Here is a 20,156-nt window from a genome sequence, read left to right as displayed (position 1 = left end):
TGATATAATAGCAAGTTCCTGTATAGGTTCAGAAACTACAAATGAGACTGTTTTACGTGCATCTGGTAATGCCTCTTCATCTATAAGAATATTTTTAGACAAGTCAATCTCACTGCACTTTAACCAAGAAGGACCATTCCACCACAGTTGATGAGATAAAATTCTGCAGGAAATAACCCACGTGAAGCACAATCAGCTGGATTTTTCTTTCCATCAACATGACCCCAGTTCTCAGGTGGTAAGATAGATTGTATTTCAGAAACTCTATTGGATACGAATACTTGCCATTTTTTAGGATCTGACCTTAGCCATGCCAACACGATTTGTGAATCACACCAAGCTTGCACTAAATCAAAATTTATAACTAATGCAGCTTTTACAGACTGAATTAAGCGTGCCAATAACACTGCTGCAGATAATTCCAGTCTTGGAATCGTAATAGATTTTAATGGTGCTACACGAGTTTTAGCTGTTACAAGTTTAACATTAATGTGAGAGTTATTGCAAGTTTTGATATAAATAATTGCTGTATAACCCCTTTCAGACGCATCACAAAATCCGTGAAGTTCACATCGAAAATAATCAGGTAGCAGAATTTTCCTAGGTATATTTATAGAATTCAAAAGTTTAACTTCTCTACATAGATTTCTCCAATTTCGATCAATCTCTTCTGTTACGGGATCATCCCATGATAATTGTAATTTCCACAATTGCTGAAGGGTCATTTTAGCGAGAATTACAAACGAAGCTATCCACCCCAATGGATCGAATAGCTTTGCTACGAATGACAAAATAATCCTTTTAGTCGGAACACTTTGATACTCTATTACACCGACATTACAATTGAATTCATCATTGTCCGGATGCCATTCCAATCCTAGAACTTTCAATGTTTTGTCTTCTATTACACGGTGAATATTGTCACTATCTGTGTTTGTTAAGCCAGAGGGTTTTAACAATGACGGTTCACTTGTCGACCATTTGTGAAGCTCAAAGCCATCCCTTTTTAGCAGTTCTTGCAATTCATCTATCAATGCAATACCTTCCGAACTATCTTTTACACCAGTTAACATATCAAAAATCTCTTAAAACTATATTCTTTGCCTTTGGAAAGTTCAATCCTTCATCAATCGCTAACTGACTCAAAACTTTGGTTGCAAGATATGGAGCAGCTGCAGTTCCATATGTAACTGTTTTCAAACGACAAACTTGTATTTGTTTATACGGGGTATCTCTCCATAATATTCTCTGAAAATCTCTATCTTTTTCATGAACCTTTATCTGTCTGTACATCATTTTAATGTCAGCGGTTATTTCAATGTTATGAAGTCTAAATCTTAGTAAAATACAAATAAAGTCATCTTGTATTTTTGGGCCTATCATTAGAGTATCATTTAAAGAAACACCTGTGGTTGTTTTAGCGCTCGCATCGAAAACAACTCTCAATTTTGTTGTTAAGCTAGAGTTCTTCAACACGAAGTGATGTGGGATATAATAGTGTTTATTCTCTAATTCATTATCTGTGTCTGGCACTAATTCTACGTGTTCTAGTGAAAAGTACTCTTTCATAAACTGAATATACTGGTTGTAAATTTCTTTCATACATAACAGCCTCTTCTCCAAGTATTGAAATCTTCTGTGCGCCATTTCACGGGAGTCATCTAGAATATCTCTATTATGTTTGAATGGTAATGCAACTGAATAACGACCTGATGTGTCTCTAAAATGCGAGTTTTTAAAATGTTCTTCACAAAGTTTTTCTTCATTTGTTAAAGGTTGTACATTTGGAAACTTTTCTAACTCCCAGAAAGAATTTACTAACTCATCTGTGTTTGTATTCAAATGATTTACATATACTGGCTCAAAATTTGTAGATTCAAAATTTGTAGTACCCGAAATTATCCATCCCAACCTCGAATTTAGAGCAAATGGTAGATCAGGACCACGTTTGACAATTTCTTCCGTCATTAAATGCAGAAATACATTTACTCCAAATAAAATGTCAACTGGTTGTGACTTGTAAAATAATGGATCAGCTAATTGTAAATCACTAAAGTTATCGAAGATGATTGATGGCAAACATACATAGGGATTGCTATCTGTCACCTTGTCCAGTACAAACGCTGATGCTGATATACGGATATCACTTTTAAAATGAGAAGTGAATACTAAATCGACTTCCCCATTACTTATAGTATTAAATTCTCCTAGACATGATACAGAAATGGAATTATCTTTCACTCGTAATCCTAATTTCTTCACACAATCCCTTAAAATAAAAGATCTATGAGATCCAGCGTCACATAAACATCTAGACTTCACAAATTGTTGTTCAGAATTTTTAACTTTTATTAAAGCAGTACACAATAAAATGTGACTGGTTTGATTACTTTTTGCATTCGAATCATAATGAGAGGCACAAACTGTTGCTGAAACATCCTTAGGACTCGTTAATTCATCTCTTTTAGGGATAGATTGCGTATGCGGAGATACACTGTTTAACTGAGTTTTATTCTTTGAATTATTTACAATGTGCAAAATACTGTGATGCTTCTTAAAGCAATGTTGACATGTATTTAAACTCTTGCATTTTTTGAGCAAGTGCATATTAGATAAACAATTAAAACAGTAACGATTAGATTTTACAAATTCTATTCTTTGCTGAACCGATAAATTTAGAAATTTCGAACATTTGGCTAAACTATGATCTTCTTTACAATAACCACAACCCAAATAGGCAACCAGAACATTATTCTTATTTTGAAACACAGATTTAGGTACCTTATTACTTGTTGATTTGCTATTTTGAAGTTTTCTTGCATAGTTTTTTAGAAATTCAATTAAAGTCATAAGTTTTGGAATCTCATTACATTTTAACTGACGTTCCCACCATAATTTTGTAGAAGGGTTTAATTTTTGAAAAATTAAATAAGTCATAAAAGTGTCACCAAAATTATCAATGGTTTGATTCAATACTTCTAATGAACGAATTAGTTCATTAATATTGTCAACTAAATTTAAAATAGCAAATGCTGATTCATTTTGAATAGTTGGTAAGCTTAGAAAACGTTTAATATATGTAAAAATTTGTTCTCTCTTATTTGAATATCTTTCGTATAACAGATTCCATGCTATTTCAAAATTACAATACGAAATTTGAATGGTTTGAATAATGCGATATGCTTCGCCTTTCAACGAAGCCTTCAAATACTGCAATTTCTGAGCATTAGATAAATTTGTATTATTTCTTACACAAGTACTGAAAAGATCTTTAAAAGCTATCCATTCTGTAATATTACCACCAAAAGTCGGTAATGTTAACTTGGGTAATTTAATATTATCAAGAACTTGTTCTGAAATTACTCTATCAGAATTATTTTTACTATTTTGATTTTTTAATATTTTTTCACCTTTAAATTTCCACAAATAAATTTTATCTGTGTACTCCTGAACATTATCTACTTCGTTTTCTTATTCTTTAGTATCTGTAATTAAACTTTCGATTTCAGAATCAAGCTTCCTTAACTCAGTTTCTTTTTGTGTCAATAATTCGACAAATTCCTCTACTTCTATTAAATTAATTTCATCTGCATTTAAAATAGTTTCAATTTTCTTTACATAATTAGTAACACACCTGCGTAAAACCGCTCTTTTTGTTTTAAAAGTTATAAGTTCACTCATAATTGATCAATTCAAAAACAGAAATTGTTCTTAAATCACTTAGCACTATTATTAAAACGAAATTGAAACAGTTCTATGTTGTATTACAATATTGTTCTTAAAATAAGTTATAAACGAATTTTTAGTAGAATGTAAATGTTCAAAATCCACTTACCTCACAAAGTGGAGTAATTTTTCACCAACCATATGCATATTTGCGTTGTTACAATGCACTTAGAACAGTCACTATCTTCACTAGCACTCTGGCTAGACTTTTGACCAATAGTAAATTATCTTTACTTAATAGGTTTCACAAAAAATAATCACTTAACACATAGACTGTATTCCTTCACTTTTATTTCATTACACTAATTATAAATAAGATGTCAGCGATGCGAAATAATTGATACAAAATAAGCGAGCCATTCTACATGACTGTCACAAACACAATTCTATCAATCAATTATCTTGTTGCTACACATACAGTTCAAAACTAAAGGAAGAAAAACAAAAGAAATTTACGCTGTTTGCAACAGTAAAATGAAGCAAACGATACTCACATAAACACATTTTATAATATAAACATTTAGAAGAATAAACAAACATATGTAATTATTTTATTTAAATTACGTATAATACTTTATTATATATAAATCATAAATATACATTTCAAAAAGTTATAAATACATAAAATTACTGAATATTAGCTAATACATGTAAATACCTAATTTTATCATCGATTTCATCATAGTTTCTTACATGATTCGCCAACCCAAATGTAAGTTTTCATATTTTTTTTTTTTTTTAAACTTCAGCACACCCTGTATTTATAATAGCTAACAATAAACGTTGACAGGATAAATCTTTTTTCAGTCCGTCAAATAAAAACCACATACTGGGATGGCTACAATTAAATAATGAATTTAGTACCTTATGAAAGCTTTCGTAATAATTTGTGGTTTTAGGAGATTTTTCGAAAGCTGCTGCATAATGATTCCACACTTCGATTAGAAATTGTGATCTTCTAGAACTTTTTTGGCTCCAGCCTTAAATAACTACATTCAAACATCAATTTCTGTAGATACACATCAAAAGTATGCAAAAATAGAGTAAATAAACAAAAAATAACTATTGCAGTTACAGGAATAAAAATGTTGTACAGGGGCAGCGATATAAAATATTAAAGTACATGCAAAATTTTACTATAGTTTTCAATCTTTTATATACCTTCCTGAAAGTGTTTATGTGAGTATTTGTTCAGTAATTTTTTAAATGATCAAATAATTTTTCTTTTAAAAATTAGGTATGTGTACGATGTTCAAATCGATTAATTATTGATTGATTAATATAAGGATATTTCTACGCATTTTATTTACTGAAAATTATTTATTTTATTTATCAGTGCGCTTATTTCCATGTGAGCTTTTTTCTGTGTGAGCATATTTCTAAGTGAGCATTTTTCCATGTGAGCTTTTTTCTCTGTGGGCATATTTCTGTGTGGGCTTTTTTCCTGTGAGCATTTATACCTGTGAGCATTTTTCCTGTGGGCTTTTTCCTGTGTTTTTTTTTTTCCTAGAACCGGGTACTGGATATTTCACTGCATTCCCCCCCAGTAAAGTTGGGGACTAATTAAATAATATGTAACATAAGTATGCTTATCTTTTAAAATTCATATGTTAAAGTTAATCAAAGTTAGTTGAATCAGTAGTAAATGTATCGAAAGTGCTTATTGTACTACAAAATGATCCATGACTTTTTGTGTATACTGATAAGGCTAGATAAAGTGAACTTCAGTTTTTCCGCTCATAGTAAATCTGAAGCCGATAAAAATATGTTAAGACTAATTTTTTAAATGATTGTAAATGCTTTCTATGTCAAATTTCCTAAGACTTGTTAGGAATTCTGGGAAAATGGAAGGATTTGGCTAGCACAGTAGATATTCTGTAGTAAAACGGGCTTATTTCATATTTAATTATTAATATTACGTTAATAAAATAGTTCAAGGTGGATATTATGTTCTAAAGTAGTATGTAATGTAAAAATATTTGAATATATCATACAAACTTTGGAATTTTCGTCTCGGAGAATGGTAACATTTAGCAACTTTAATTAAACTGCAGTTCTCGAAAATGCGTAGAAGGCTTCTATCATATACACTTAACATCTGTAATTATGAAAACGCTGAACATTATTTAAGAGTAAAATTTTTTGTTAAAAATATATTATTCCTCATTAAATGGGTATTAGTAAAAACATTATGTGATATGATGAGGATTTTATGAAGAATTGTCTGCATTCGGAATGCAAGTAAGTTAAAATGTTCGAAAATATATTTTGGTAAAATATGTCTTATTTTTTCTTTCTGTGGTTCCTTCTGCAAGTACATGTTGTGTAAAGGTATAATAGTGTTCAACAAGATTTCATTCCTAAAATAATGCTTTGGAAAATAAATTCTCTGAAATAGACTAAGTGAAGTTGGCGAGTGAATTAGTTTGAAATTTGAATTAAGTTCGTATAAATGTGATAACCTTATGTGCTATAAATAAAACTATGTCAAGAAAACAAAATTTCGAGAGATGAAATAGTAACCAATGTGTAAAATCTTTGAATACTGGGTTATTCACTTCTGATTCGATGCTGGAAATGTTGATCTTCAGAATTTCTTGGTTCAAGTAACGTAAATAATTATTAGTCTCTCTTGAAAATTGTCCATGAAGGCAGAAATATCTGTAATTAGTACATGGAAAGAGTAATAAAGTAAAGTTTGTATAGGGCAGTTAAAGTGTAAAAAAAAATGGTATGGAAGCAATCAGTTAGCAAAGAAAAAAAATCTATTAAATGTTTCAAAATAATAGAAAAATAATTTTTAGGAGTATATGAAACAGTCAATATGGCATATATTTTAATGATGGACGAAAGTTGAGATTTCATTCTATATATACAGAATATATCAAGAATATATCTAATATAGCTTAATAGCAATCGAGGTTCGAAACTAAACATTGCTAGCAGTTTAAAAACATTCATTCAAATATAAATGATATTAAAAATTACAAGAGAATACCTGAATATGGAAGAAATGATAAATGTTGAAAATGCGGATGAAGTTAATATTGTAGTAAAATTAATAATGGTAAGATTACCTTAGAATGAGAAAGTGCAGAATATGTAAATTATAATAGAACTATAAAATATAGACTAAGTAAGGATTATTTAATGAATTGCATATAAAAATAGTTAACGATTATAAAATAAAATGCTTAATATAAATTAAAATCTTAATTTTAACATAACGTTATGTATATGAATAGAAAATATCACACATGAGTTAAAAGTAAGCCTCTGTTGGATATGAAACAAATTCTGATAGCCCTAGTGTGCTTTGCCATAATTAAATACACCCCACCGAAACAAATTCTGTGTAAAATGAAATAAAGCAAAAGCAATAGTAGCATAAAGATTATAGAAAATGGGATTATGAACAAAATATATAAGAAATAAGTTAAAATTCAGAGTGAGTAGGAGTTGAATTTTTTTTTTTTTTTTTTTTTTTTTTTTTTAATATACGGAAGAAAACATTTGAATAACCATTCATAACCATAACCGAACATATGAATTAACCATTACCTATACAGTAAAATATGTAAAAAAAATAAGTTTAAACGCATATAATTAACTAACAAAGGTTTAATATATGTTTAAACGGATAAAAATTGATAACAAATTGATTATCATCGGAAAATAAATAAAACATAATCTCAATCAAAAAGTCCCTCTTATCTTGATCCTTTCTCTATGAGGTTGCTGCGCCTCCGCTTGCGGACTCTTGCGCATTGCACTTGCAAGTTTGAGAGTCTGGCACTTTTATTTTCATTAATGATAAAAATATCAATAACTGTCTATTTTTTTAATAATAAAAGCAAAAAGTTACTTGACTTGTAACATGCCTTATCATGCCGTCTACAACTGACAAGACATAGCGAGTACTCCTTCTTGCCACTACTACAACCTACAGTGTAGCAAAAAGCAAGTTTTCGTGGGGTACTAATGTTAAAAGTATAGCATCCTCTGTCCTGAAACTGTCATTTTCCTACTGCTGTTTTACTTGTGTTACAGCCTAGTGAAACCTTTCAAATTTGGCTTTCCACCGTAAGCCCGGCTTCAGCATTTTTGCCGCCCTTGGCAAGCTGTACAGCTAGCATCATATTTAAATTAAGCATATTAATAATTCAAAGTAAAATGTATCTTTATTTAGTTTTTTGATGGGAGAATAACTTAGGAGGCGCCATTGGAATATCAGTGCCCTAATCTGCTACTTACATTGAGTATAATTAGTGTCGGCTCTAATCCATGGTTCTTGTCAATTTTATATTGAAGTTACGCAGTATAAGTATACAGTTATACAGTATAACTTTATCTGCAGTGAATCAGGATTTAGAATTTATTAGATTATGACAAAGCACATCAGAGTTATCTGCCTAAAAGAAAGGATGTCTTTATGGAAGAATGGTTTCGTCTTCACAATACACATGTGGATAACCATAAAAACCCTTTATATACCCAGCCTGTTCAGTAGGATTTAAATCTGAGTCGAACTACTAATATTTAGTAATCTAATCCACTCGACCATTATTGAGCCAGCGCCTACAGTAGAAGAGGTGGGTAAAGCAGCGAGCAAATTTATACCGTTCTTGGCAGTAAAAATCATTTTAAGAAACAACAAGAAGCTAGCCAGAAGGATTTTTACTTCCGATTTTAGCGCTTGTAATTTTGAAACGTTGAGAGTTTCCGGACATAAAATTGCAATGCTCGATTTGTTTCAATTTCGGCAGTTTGTGCACAGTTTGACATTTACCAGCAAATTCTCGTAGATCTCGTAGAAGATAGGTTCCCAATAAGCAGAGAGCTCTACTAGTTTGATTCATAATTTAGAGAAATTCGCCATTTATCATGTAGGAGGAAGAAATAATTGCGCTTTCGACTTGTCGCTGAAGATCTTGCTTCTTATTGTTTTCTATTCGTGAAAATTTCGCGGGTCAAGCCCAAACCCTAAGTGAAGTACTATTTTGTTGCGGCAAGAGTTTTTGTTGAGCGGCCATAAAACCTTCATTAATTCTCCATTTCACATTTTTCTAAACACTGCATGTTAGAGGTACAAAGGGATAAAGGAATGGAGCGCCATCCCAACTGCTCACTATTGCATGCTTATTAGGGAATAATGGTGACATTCAAGAGTAATTCATACTAACCTAACGAGCACTACCAAGGTAAAGACTCTGAAAATAGTGCTCCTAAAGAATAGGGGGTGGTGTGATATGGGGGCACTCTGAAAATAGTGCCCCAATATCACACGGCGTTTGTTTCACACGAACAACTGTTTCGGACAATTTTTCTGCCTGGTTTACTATTGAAAGAAAGACTTGGGACTTTTTCCTTCCTTTCCAAAAAAAAAAAAAAACTGCAAGTTATTCATTTTCAACCAATCAGCTTTCAGCTTGTTTGTAATGGGGAACCAGATTTCCCTGTGTTAACCCCAAAGCGATCTATGATGATTGGCTGCTGTGACAAAGCAGAAAAATTGTTCCAGCTGTTCTTCCGAAACAAACCGACGTGTGATAGCAGCCTAACAGACCCAGCAAAGCGGAGGGCATCTTATGGTGATCCTTCCAGAATCTACGCAGTCCTAACGAGCTCAATTGAGAAGGTCAAGGGAGTTTTTATTTATTTATAGCATAAAACTATAACATCATAAGCTCAGACAGCATATAATATTGATGATATTCTTTGCGTCACTAAAAATGATGCCTGCTCTGGTGGTCGACTATTGCATTCTCTTTTAAGGCTTTTGCGTCGTTAACGATAACAAGCCACTATTTACCTTTGCACCAGACCAACAAAATTCCATATTAGGCTTTTTACGTCACTATAGATACGAGCCACTAATAGTTACCTTCGTCTACTCAGAACCTTGAGTCAATTTCAACAGGCTGATTCTGCCCACCGGTATTATCATAGCAACATATCAGAGATACAGTGGGGTTTTTTTTATTTATTTATTTTTTTATTTATTCTTTTAAATTTTTCCTCCTCTAGAAGAAGAGTTACGAATAGGACCATATTGATGGGAGAGTAAAATGTATTGCCAGCGCCCCTGTGCTGCAGTTTTCTAGCGTTACAGTGAACGCCTTACTAAAGCGGCTCGGTGACCAACCAGTGTTTGTATCAGGAGACAGATCCAATTATTGGCAACGAAGGCAGAAGTGCCTTTTTGCTTTGGCAGTAAGATGTTTGCTTTCTACTTTACAAATGTTGCTTCAATTCCTAAGGTCGTTTACCACCTTGAAGGGCACATGGGCAACGTTACAATTTCTCACCAAAAGAGGATGCTGCAAAATAGAGCCATTTTCCTCCACATTAATTATCATTGCAGTTTTGCACACCCTGGAAAACGATGAACGGTGTTCGGTCGACCACTTTCTCCACAATGCAACACTATCGAAGAGATATAGTCATTTTCAGAGGTAGTCATCTTATGGAAGTGGTCGACAGAAAAGGTTTAAGGTACGCAAGACTAAGAAAAAAAATCTGATGCGTACACCACATGACTTCCTTGTACGGAATATTAAATTATACGCATTTTTTTTCTTGCATTTCATTTTAACTTATTGGATTGAATTAAATATACTTCGTCGTCAGCGCATAAACCACACAATTCACTATATTTGTTTACCATAGCGACACTCTGGCGCTAGGTTCACTTAACAGAGTTACATCTCTTTCATTTTATAACTCAGAATGCACAAAATTTATATTATCTGAAGAACTATCTAATCATTGCCACATGTTCTATTCAAATACTATAAATAATATAATAAATATAAAACATTGTATAAAAAATTAAACAAACATAAAACAAGAAACAGTTTTCACAGACAATTCAGTATTTCTCATTCAATTAATTCAGCTCTCACTTCGAGACAAGGCGAAAATACATAAAAACTTAAAATATATATATTAAAAATTATGAATTAAATCTTAAACACTTATTTCCTCGAATAAATTCCAAAATGGATTAAGCATAATTTAATTTGAAATAATAAAAGAAGGCGTTATCTTTGTTGTTGCGAAGCTTAGTTTCTCTAGATTGGCAACAAATTCACTATTCTGCTAAATTTCAAATATAAACAAACATGGCTGCTATAGTAAAAATAATTAGGTATATTTAAATAAATGGTATCTTACAGTTGTAAAAATTTTGCACACACATTACTTATTTTAAATAATCAAAAAAATTTCAAAGTTTTCATAACATAATTAATTTTCAGTATTATAACTTATATTTTAACATCATAAATTTTATAAAGTATTACTAGAATAATAGTTTTTATTGTTGCTGCTACATTGCTAATTTTCTTATTTTACACAAAACCAGAAGACCCCTATAGCTTTCTCTAATTCAAACATTTGCAGCTACTTTAACGAACTCATGTACTGAATTTTCATGAGTGGTTAAGGGTTGCTTCTGGCAGTTGCTTATAAAGGCCTCCGTTCCTTGTTTAAAGGCAACTGGCTTTTTGAACTGCACTACACATTCCATTTATTAAAAAAACGTTTACACACTCCATTTATATAAAAATAATAACTATACGAAAAAATTATAAGGTTGGGAGCCTTCAACATTTATATCTTCTGATACGAGGAGGGTAAAAAACAAATAACAGAGGTAAAAACAGGGCCTCTGTTTTGAACCAGCACTTGCTCATCATACTCTTTCCTTACATGCATTTATTCCCTTTTTAAAATTTTTAGTATTTTTGTATTCAGCACACTATGCTCAATATTCGGAACATTACATATTTTCTAAATTACATTCAAAAACTGTAACAGTTTTTCAAAATTAACTCATTCATTTTTCAAATGTAGCTCGTTATTAAAATAATTCAAAATTCCTAAAATTCAAATTTTTATATAGTAATGTCGAAGTTTTATAATGTAATTTCTAATTATTACAACGAATAACGAAGTTTTATAACGTAATAATAACGAAGTTTTATAATGTAATTTATAATTATTACAACAGTAATTTTAACACCCTTCCCTAAATAAAATAATTATAAATCTTTAAATTTGTTATTTAATTATGTAAAACAATTTGAAAAAACTATATTTTTTAGTGTCAAACTTGAAACAATAAAAATGGTACTAAAATTTTTTAAATTAATCCTGAATAATCAGATACCTGAATTTCAAAGCAGTACTTAATTAAAAATAACCTACTTTATAGTAATAGTTTAGAATACAAGATTTTTAAAAATAACATTTAAATTAATCTAATTAATTATTTCACAGTAACGAAAAATTTAAACATACTCAAGCCGCAGAAAATATTAAATAAAATGCGCCAACAAAATTAATAAATGCCCAAACCACTAAAACAAAATTTCAGAATACTTGTGTTTTCATTCTTTGAAAACTATATATTACGCTTTTATCTTAAAACAATTAAATTAAATTTCAGGAATTTTAACTAAAACTTTTCACACAAAATTTAAAATCACTAAACCAGCATTAGGCTTGTTGCACTGAAACAACAGTAATTCAAATACACATTGACCGAAAAAAAAGTCACTTGGATAAACATACGGCCATATAGGAATCAGAAACGGATTAAAAGGATTTCCCACAGTTCAACACGCGCGAAGTACATGACACTTGATGACCGCTGTAAATTTTCGATGCGAAACGGAAGTATCTCGCATATGGCACTTCAAAACACTTTTCATAAACACAGACTGATGACTGGAGTATTTAATCATTGTTTTAGTTGATTGAAATATACGTACTCCTATTGAACTTAAAGTACTGATTACTTGCAAAGCGCTTAAATCGTTGATGATCACACGGTATAATTTTTTTTTTTTTTTTTTTTTTTGTAGACACTGACAGAACACGAGAGAGAGATTATCAGCATAGAAATTAAAAATAAGCATGGCACAAACTTGCATCAGAATTCGTCTCATTCGGTATGCAGAAAAAAGTGGTGAGTGCGGCACAGGACAATACTTGTCAGGATCTTCTCCCTCCATCAATATTTTCGAGAACATTCGAGCATATTACGTAACCGCTCCTATAAATGAAGAACTCGCGCCATTTTGCGTCAGAGACCGCTTTCTCCCTGTGGCTGCTGTTAAGACCTATGCTGCTGCTCTTCTCATCTGCCTCTCTTTATTCGAAAATACTATGACGCAGTGAATTTAAAGTTAGTCTTATTTAGTAAAGAATAATGATCTGCCTTTTGAACTGAATAAAGATATGGAGCTATAAATTTAAATCCTTCAGTGTCGTCATTGGATGCCGTCTTACACTCAGCCACAACAATGTCCAGAATTCTGATGTGACCAGATTGCCAAGCTTCACTCATGTGCTCGACTGCCAAAATATTACATATATACATGTATTTAATATACTTTTGGTGCTGTCGATTGCAACCAAAATAGGAGTTGCACATCTACATGTTATAGCAGTCCTATATATAAAATTTCAACGTTCTGAAGCTACTCGGTTTTGAGTTATGCGAGACACATACATATGTACGTACGTACGCACAAACGCCACAAAAAATTCTCTTCAGAATTCATTTAAAATCAGTTTTATAATTATGAGTAAAAAGAGTCCTTTATTCTGTCCTTACGTACAGATGTCACGTAAAAACATCGTTAAATTGCATTCGATAGCGGTCAAAATGTATATTTTCGTTGAAATATGATACCCGAAATTTTTTGCGATTACAATACTTCCTTTTTACTTCGTACACAGAAGTAAAAAGTCAACATTTTGACAACGTCGATGACAAAGAAAAACTTGTATATATAGATACTTTCAGAGACGTCAAATGTTCGTAATGTAGAAAGAGACGTCAGGAACAGAGAATATTTGTGAAATGTTGGAAATTTTTCTTTAGGAGGATAACAATTTTATAAAACTTCCCTTAAGTTGCGCATCTAATTGCAGCTCTGTAATCTATGCATTCCTTTAGCAAATTAGGAAATCAAGTTTTCTTTTAATTGAAATAGATAGCAAATACAGCTAACCCTCTCCAAGACAATTCTAGATAATTTTGTTTTCCTGCGAAGATAGTCATTTTACGCTATTTACGCTATAGTGTTTTCGCTATTTACGCAGTCTTACACAACAGAGCTCCATAATCAACTATATTGCATTTCCTAATGTGAGATTACCACAACCTCAATGAAATTTCGACTTTCGAATCATCATTCGTTAATTGTTCCTGGCTTGGAAGACGCATATTTAGTTCATTTAAGCCACATTCTTTCTAAGTAATTCAGCGAGTTTTTGATTTTAAATTCAGTCTTTCATTACTTTACATTTTATTCATCAATTAGTTAAGCAATCTGAGCTCTTACGACTATCGGTTACTCCTGTGTTGCTCTCTAAGCAACGTCCTCAGCGATGAAACGGCTAAATGATTGATTATTGTCAACGAATGTTTAATTATCAAGTGTCCGATCGCTGAGCGCGGAAGGGCAGGGGGAAGAAAAGGAGGAGGAGGAATTTGACGATCGTAGATTGATATTCTTTCTGTAAGGCACTATTTGAGAGGCGTTGATCGAATTATTACAAATTCCTGTATAACAAGTATTTAAAATTTACGCCGTTCAGCGTATGATTATGTTAACAATATGCAAAATACCATAACGAATTTTAGTAAAAATTGATCAGGATAAAAATCAAAATGCTCTTTTTTAATATTTCGCACGGCGCTTACGGTTTATACTTATTATATTCTATATGTTACACTTGCATAATACACAGTAAAAACTGCGTAAAATGGCAAACTGTTTTCTTTTTGAAAGTAGCTGTTTATATTCCTTTGGAGGTAAGAAACACGAAGTTGGAAGTGAATAATCTGCTGGCCTAGAAAATTTTGGAGCTTGTCTATTAGGGGTGCTTTTGTAACGAAAGTAGAGTTGGACGATTCGCTCCGAAACTGATTCAAAGAACCGATTCCCTCTACCGAGGGAATTTACACCGATTCCAGAAGGCAGAGATGTAGCTCTTTTACAGTTCTTATTGGGAGCAAGTACCTTATTATTTTACAGTTCTTATTGGGAGCAATGTAGCTCTTTTACAGTTCTTATTGGGAGCAAGTACCAAGTGTAGAGATTTGCTATGCGTTCACGAATTCATTAGCTTTATATAATTGATTAGCTTAGTGTGCTTAAGATCATAAATTGGTATCCGAACTCTTAACAGACTTTGAGTCAACTATCACTGTCTCTGAAAAGAACTACAAAGTCTTAAAAAGATTTTAAAACAAGCCTTTCTATTAAATAAGAATTTGAACATAAAAGCGCGTTTCCTGCTTGACATATCAGCTAACCACTTGTGGCGATGTAATTTAAAATAACAGTGATTTTCAAAGATTTAAAACTAAGACTAGTAGTCAAGGGCTGCACAACTGAAATAACGGGAAACTGGCTCAGACTTCTCACTGGTGAAACAGTTTAAATGTCGTCAACTATTATCTAAATCCGAAGAATGCAGTTTTATCTGAGCTAGTATACACCTAGTAATACAATCTTGAAAGGCAGAAACACGTTCTGCCTTAGAATATAACAACCTCATTTTAAATACACTTAGCCTGATTTGCATTCTGGTAGGAAAACGTAAGGGGAAGTAACAGTAAAGATCTAAATCATAACTGGCTAGATTAACATAATGTAACATTACAGCTTTAGTGCGCGAGCGAACGCCTGATTCGCGAAAAAAGAGTGGAGCTCTGGCTGGAAGCGTGCCAAGAAAGTTCGATTTCCATTTTAGGGAAGTAAAGAATGTATATCCTTCCCTATTAAAGGAGAGCTTAATTTTTATCATTTCTCGACACTTTTTTTATATGATTTTAGAATGTTATTGTTAAGTCACTGAATGCTATTGACAACAAAGTTTTAGGGAATTTTGGAAAAAGAATGTAGAATTTGAAAGTTAATGTAGGGCGTTAGCGTTTGATTGATTCTTCCGATCCCATGATTCGTTATTCTTTCCGCTCGAATTTCCCTAAGCGGTCTCGATTCCAATGCTCGTTCGATTCTTTCAGCTCTTCGCTCTATCCTCGCTAACCGCTCTCGATTCACCTCTCGTTCCGGATATTTTTCACCAACGTTATCATTAGTAAGCGGTGAGAACTAATTCAAGATCTGATTGATATCACTGAGCGAACAGTTCTGATTCAATCTCAAAAAACCGTTTTGCCCATATCTAGACCAAAGTAGTATATTTATGTGGTATAGCAAAATGTTTTGTATTCAGAGTTATTATTCTTCTGAAAAAGATCTGATAAACGCCAGCATGGATAACGGTTTTCTTCGAATGACTAAATAACAGAATTTTGCAAAATATTTGGACCCAAAATAAGAAGAAAATAACATTTGCAAAAGCAATTGCTGAACTGAATGACGTAGTTTCTAACTCTGTCACCACGAAACCCATGAGAACTTCCCAAGCAAGGCATTTATAGTTGAACTACAATCGCCAAACTACTGACTGATGAAATGAAGAGAGAATGATGGAACGTTCATCAAACTTAGACTACTGCGCTCTAGCCTGATAGAGAATATACTTTCACAAAGTTTCCAGTTAGTTGGCGTGCGAAGTATATTAGCTCATAATCCGGATTCTGGAGGTTCAGTCACTGTTTGAGCAGCCATATTATGTTATTCTGCAGTTACAGTCCTGCAAGCTTATGTCGCTCTCAAGAACTATTTTAGCAATTTGAGAGACCAAGTCCACTTTGAATTGCAAATATTTTTAATCCAAAAAGGAAGTTAGGCTCGAATGGGATATTAATCTTGAAATGGCATTTTGAGTTAAATCATTGTAAACAGAGTATCATTTTTCAAATTGTTGCCGCCAAATATGATCGCTGTGTATTTTATTTAAAGAAATTAAATAATGAAGAATCTACGTGAATATATTGTAACGAAATGTAAAGGCGCGGTGAGATGGCTTCTCCGCAAAGCAGTTTTAGGGTTGCCATAAAATGGCAAGGGAAGGCAGGGTTGCCGCATTTTGCGAGAAATCGCACATTTGGCGACAAAATTGGCGATATACCATGGACGGTTGGAGAACCTTCTGGAACGAATTCTTACCGGTTTAGTCCAGAATGTTCCCGAACACAAGCCGAAAGCTATATAAACCTGCTGGTCTGCAGTCAGGAAGTGTGTGTCTCTCATCGAGAGTGTGTGTGCCTCGTCTAGCGAGCTGATAGTCAGTCACTGAGCGAGTGTCTCGAAGTCTAGCGCCGAGTTGGCCGTCCAGTGCATCGAGAGAGTCTTTTAGGGCATCGCGAATTAGTGCATCGTCGAGTTTTGTCTTAGACTGTGCTGAGTCGAAAGCTATACTCTTGTGTATCGTCGAGTGCATCGCGTGGAGAGTCTCGAGAGTACGTGGAGTTCCGAGAGCGACCAAACGGAAGCTGTACTCTGGTGCTTTGCAGTGAAGCTAGCTCCACCGTTATTGCCTGACAGTGTGAAGGCTGTGTCGCTGATTGTTCCAGAGTGTTTGTAGTAGATTTTCGACGACTGTAAAAAGTAAGTGTTATTGGAGCTGCCCTGATTAATATTAGCTAAATAAAGTGTGTTTCGATACTTAATCAAGTGTCGTCGTTATTCTCTCCAAATTTACGAACCCCGTACGAACGTGAAGGAAGAAAATAACGTAACAACTGGTGTCAGAACAGAAGAAAAGAGAAAAACGCAACAATATGTATGTTTCTCGCACTGTGAAAAAACAACACAAATTTTGAACAATGCTGTCCTTCACTCAAACTGAGCACCTGGAAACCAGGATTTGAATTTTATATTTGCTTTATTAACAACTTTATACTATTTTGTAAAACTTTAACGGATTTTCGATTAACGAAATCGAAGATTTCAAAGCGAGCAGTGGCAACACTTTAAGGGGGGATATTATCTTCAACGCCCAAGACTATCTATCGGAAAAACTAAAGATATGCTGTTTTCAAATATTTGGTGATTTTACTGTTGACTTGAAATTTATGTGGCGTAAGCTCCAAAAACATGATATTTAAGAAACAAAGTTAACACAAAATATTAATAATAAAAGGACAAAAAAATTTTGTAAAGCTATCTTAGCAAGAAAACTGAACATTGATACGATAACTGAGAAAAGACTGGGAGGGAGAGAAAGCAGTAACGGGGATGCCAATACTTAAGCAGTATAAGCAGTATACATTTAGAAACAATCAGGAGTTCTAAACGTATTCTGTTACACTGCTTTTAAAATTTTCGTAATTTTGCTGTTGAATGTTATATGGCGTAAGTTCGAATAAAATGATGCTTAATAATGAAGCAAAAAAGACAGGAAAAAAAAAAAAAAAAGATTAGTAGAAGTGAGTGTAACAACAAGCTGGTAGACTGCAAGCTCAGCAAAAGCGTAAAAAAAACATAAAAACCCTTTTGAGCGACCGTTAAATGAAACTTTTCAGACTTTTCTATTTAATTATTATTATTAATATTATTATTATTATTTTCTGCAGGAGCTGCTACAGATGAAGAAGACAAAGATCTTAGTTCGTGCGTCTCATATCGTCCAGTCATGATTTTCTGAGCATGCTAAAGATGTTTTTGATGTTTTTTATTTGCCATGGCTTCCACAATCACTAGGATTCTCTATTAAAATGCCCCTGTATAAGTTTCGATGAGAAAGGGCTCAAGTTCGGTATCCGCCATGAACATCTTTACTAGAACTTGAGCAAGTTATTTAGGGCAAACGTAATAACATTCCATTACTTACCATCCATAACTTTTCATTCCGACTAAAAGTCATTATTCATAGGGAATTCATTCTTTTACTCGCGATTCCATATATCAGTGACCTAAAACACAAACTCCATACGGGTGCATCTACAATCTGAAAACAATTGAAAGGCCAGAATTTGTTCCCTTTTTTCTTTCTCTCTGTCCTTTGTAAGGATTATGTTAATTTTATTAACAGTTAAATTTGAAGTTCCTTTCCTGTCAAATTCTTAACTTCAACTCACTACTTCCGGCCAGAACGTAGTTTTTGAATCATTCTGAAAACTTAATGAGGAGGAGCGGTATTTAAACCGCGAAGTTTACTTGCAGAGTTACAGAGAATTAGAGTTTCTGATTTGCGCGTCTGCCTTTTGGCTACTCTCTCTTTCAAAGCTGTTATTACGCTCGGCCGTACTCAGGCCCTTGATAAGCTTCGTAGTCAAATAGAGTTAAGGGTCCAACTCGTTTAGAATCTCGATAGCTTCGGCTATATCTCTTTAGTTAATCTTAGTTTTAGTTTATTTCTTAATCTCTTAAGTTCAAGCCCAAGTGTCGGCTTTTATTGTACACTCCAAGACGGAGTTTTGTTAAATTTTATTGGAATAATAAAGGGTTAGTTACCCTTCTTTCTTGTTGTTTCTTGTTACACGAACTTAAGCGATTATTCGCTAACTAGTTCTTAAGATTCGTCACTTTCTACAGTAACTGAGAATTACACTAATGAGAATCTTACACCTTTTCTTTTCGTGTCCTTCTTTCTATCTTTACTTTTTTTTTCTTTTTCCAAAATGAAAAAAAAAAAAAAAAAAAAAAAAAAAAAAAAAGTATATATATATATAATATATATATATATATTTAAAATAAATATTAAATTTCGCTCACTCAACATTTATTAAAACATAACTTAAACAATAATAAGATTACCACATGACTTCCTTGTACGGAATATTAAATTATATGCATTTTTTCTTGCATTTCATTTAAACTCATTGGATTGAATTAAATCTACTTCGCCGACAGCGCATAAACCACAATAGAATAAATGCATTCTTTAAAATTCACTCTAGTATTTGTTTACCATTGCGACACTCTGGCGCTAGATTCACTTAACAGTATTATATTACGTTCATATTATAACTCATAATGCACGAAATTTATATCATTTAAAGAAGAGAATTATCTCATCGTTGCCACATGTTCTATTCAAATACTATAATAAAGCTAGAATGATGTATAAAAGAAATTAAGCAAACAAAACAAAAAAGAAACAGTTTTTCACAGACGATTGAGTATTTCTCATTCAATTAATTCAGTTCTCACTTAGCAAGAAGGCAAAAATACATAATAACTCAAAATATCTATATTAAAAATTATGAAGTAAATCTTAAACACGTATTTCCTCGAAAAAATTCCAGAAAGGATTAAACATGATTTAATTGGCAATAATAAATGAAGGCGTTATCTTTGTTGTTGCGAAGCTAAGTTTCTCTTGATTGGCAACAAATCCACTAGTCTGCTGTTTCAAATGTAAACAATCAATGGCCGCCGTAAAAAAAAAAAAAAAAAGGCTTAGCGGCAAAAGGCTTAGCGGCATTTAAACAACTTTAAAATTGTTAATAATTCTAAAAATATTGCACACATATTTACTAAAGGCATAAAAAT

At 32.7% G+C, this 20,156-nt stretch overlaps 1 long non-coding RNA gene across 1 annotated transcript in view; it reads left to right on the top strand.

Annotated features, from left to right (window-relative positions):
• Positions 1-19,104, top strand: part of LOC118194657 (uncharacterized) — a 96,990-nt gene extending 77,886 nt beyond the window's left edge. Inside the window, exon 3 of the long non-coding RNA XR_015041488.1 lies at positions 18,236-19,104. This is a non-coding gene — a long non-coding RNA (uncharacterized LOC118194657). The remainder of the gene's footprint in view (positions 1-18,235) is intronic.
• The last annotated feature ends 1,052 nt before the right edge of the window (positions 19,105-20,156 follow it).

This window comes from Stegodyphus dumicola, chromosome 6 (genome assembly GCF_044657685.1).
Source record: "Stegodyphus dumicola isolate Sdum_Otavi_A_Nest chromosome 6, ASM4465768v1".
NCBI lineage: Eukaryota > Metazoa > Arthropoda > Arachnida > Araneae > Eresidae > Stegodyphus > Stegodyphus dumicola.
This window is presented reverse-complemented; position numbering and strand designations above follow the sequence as displayed.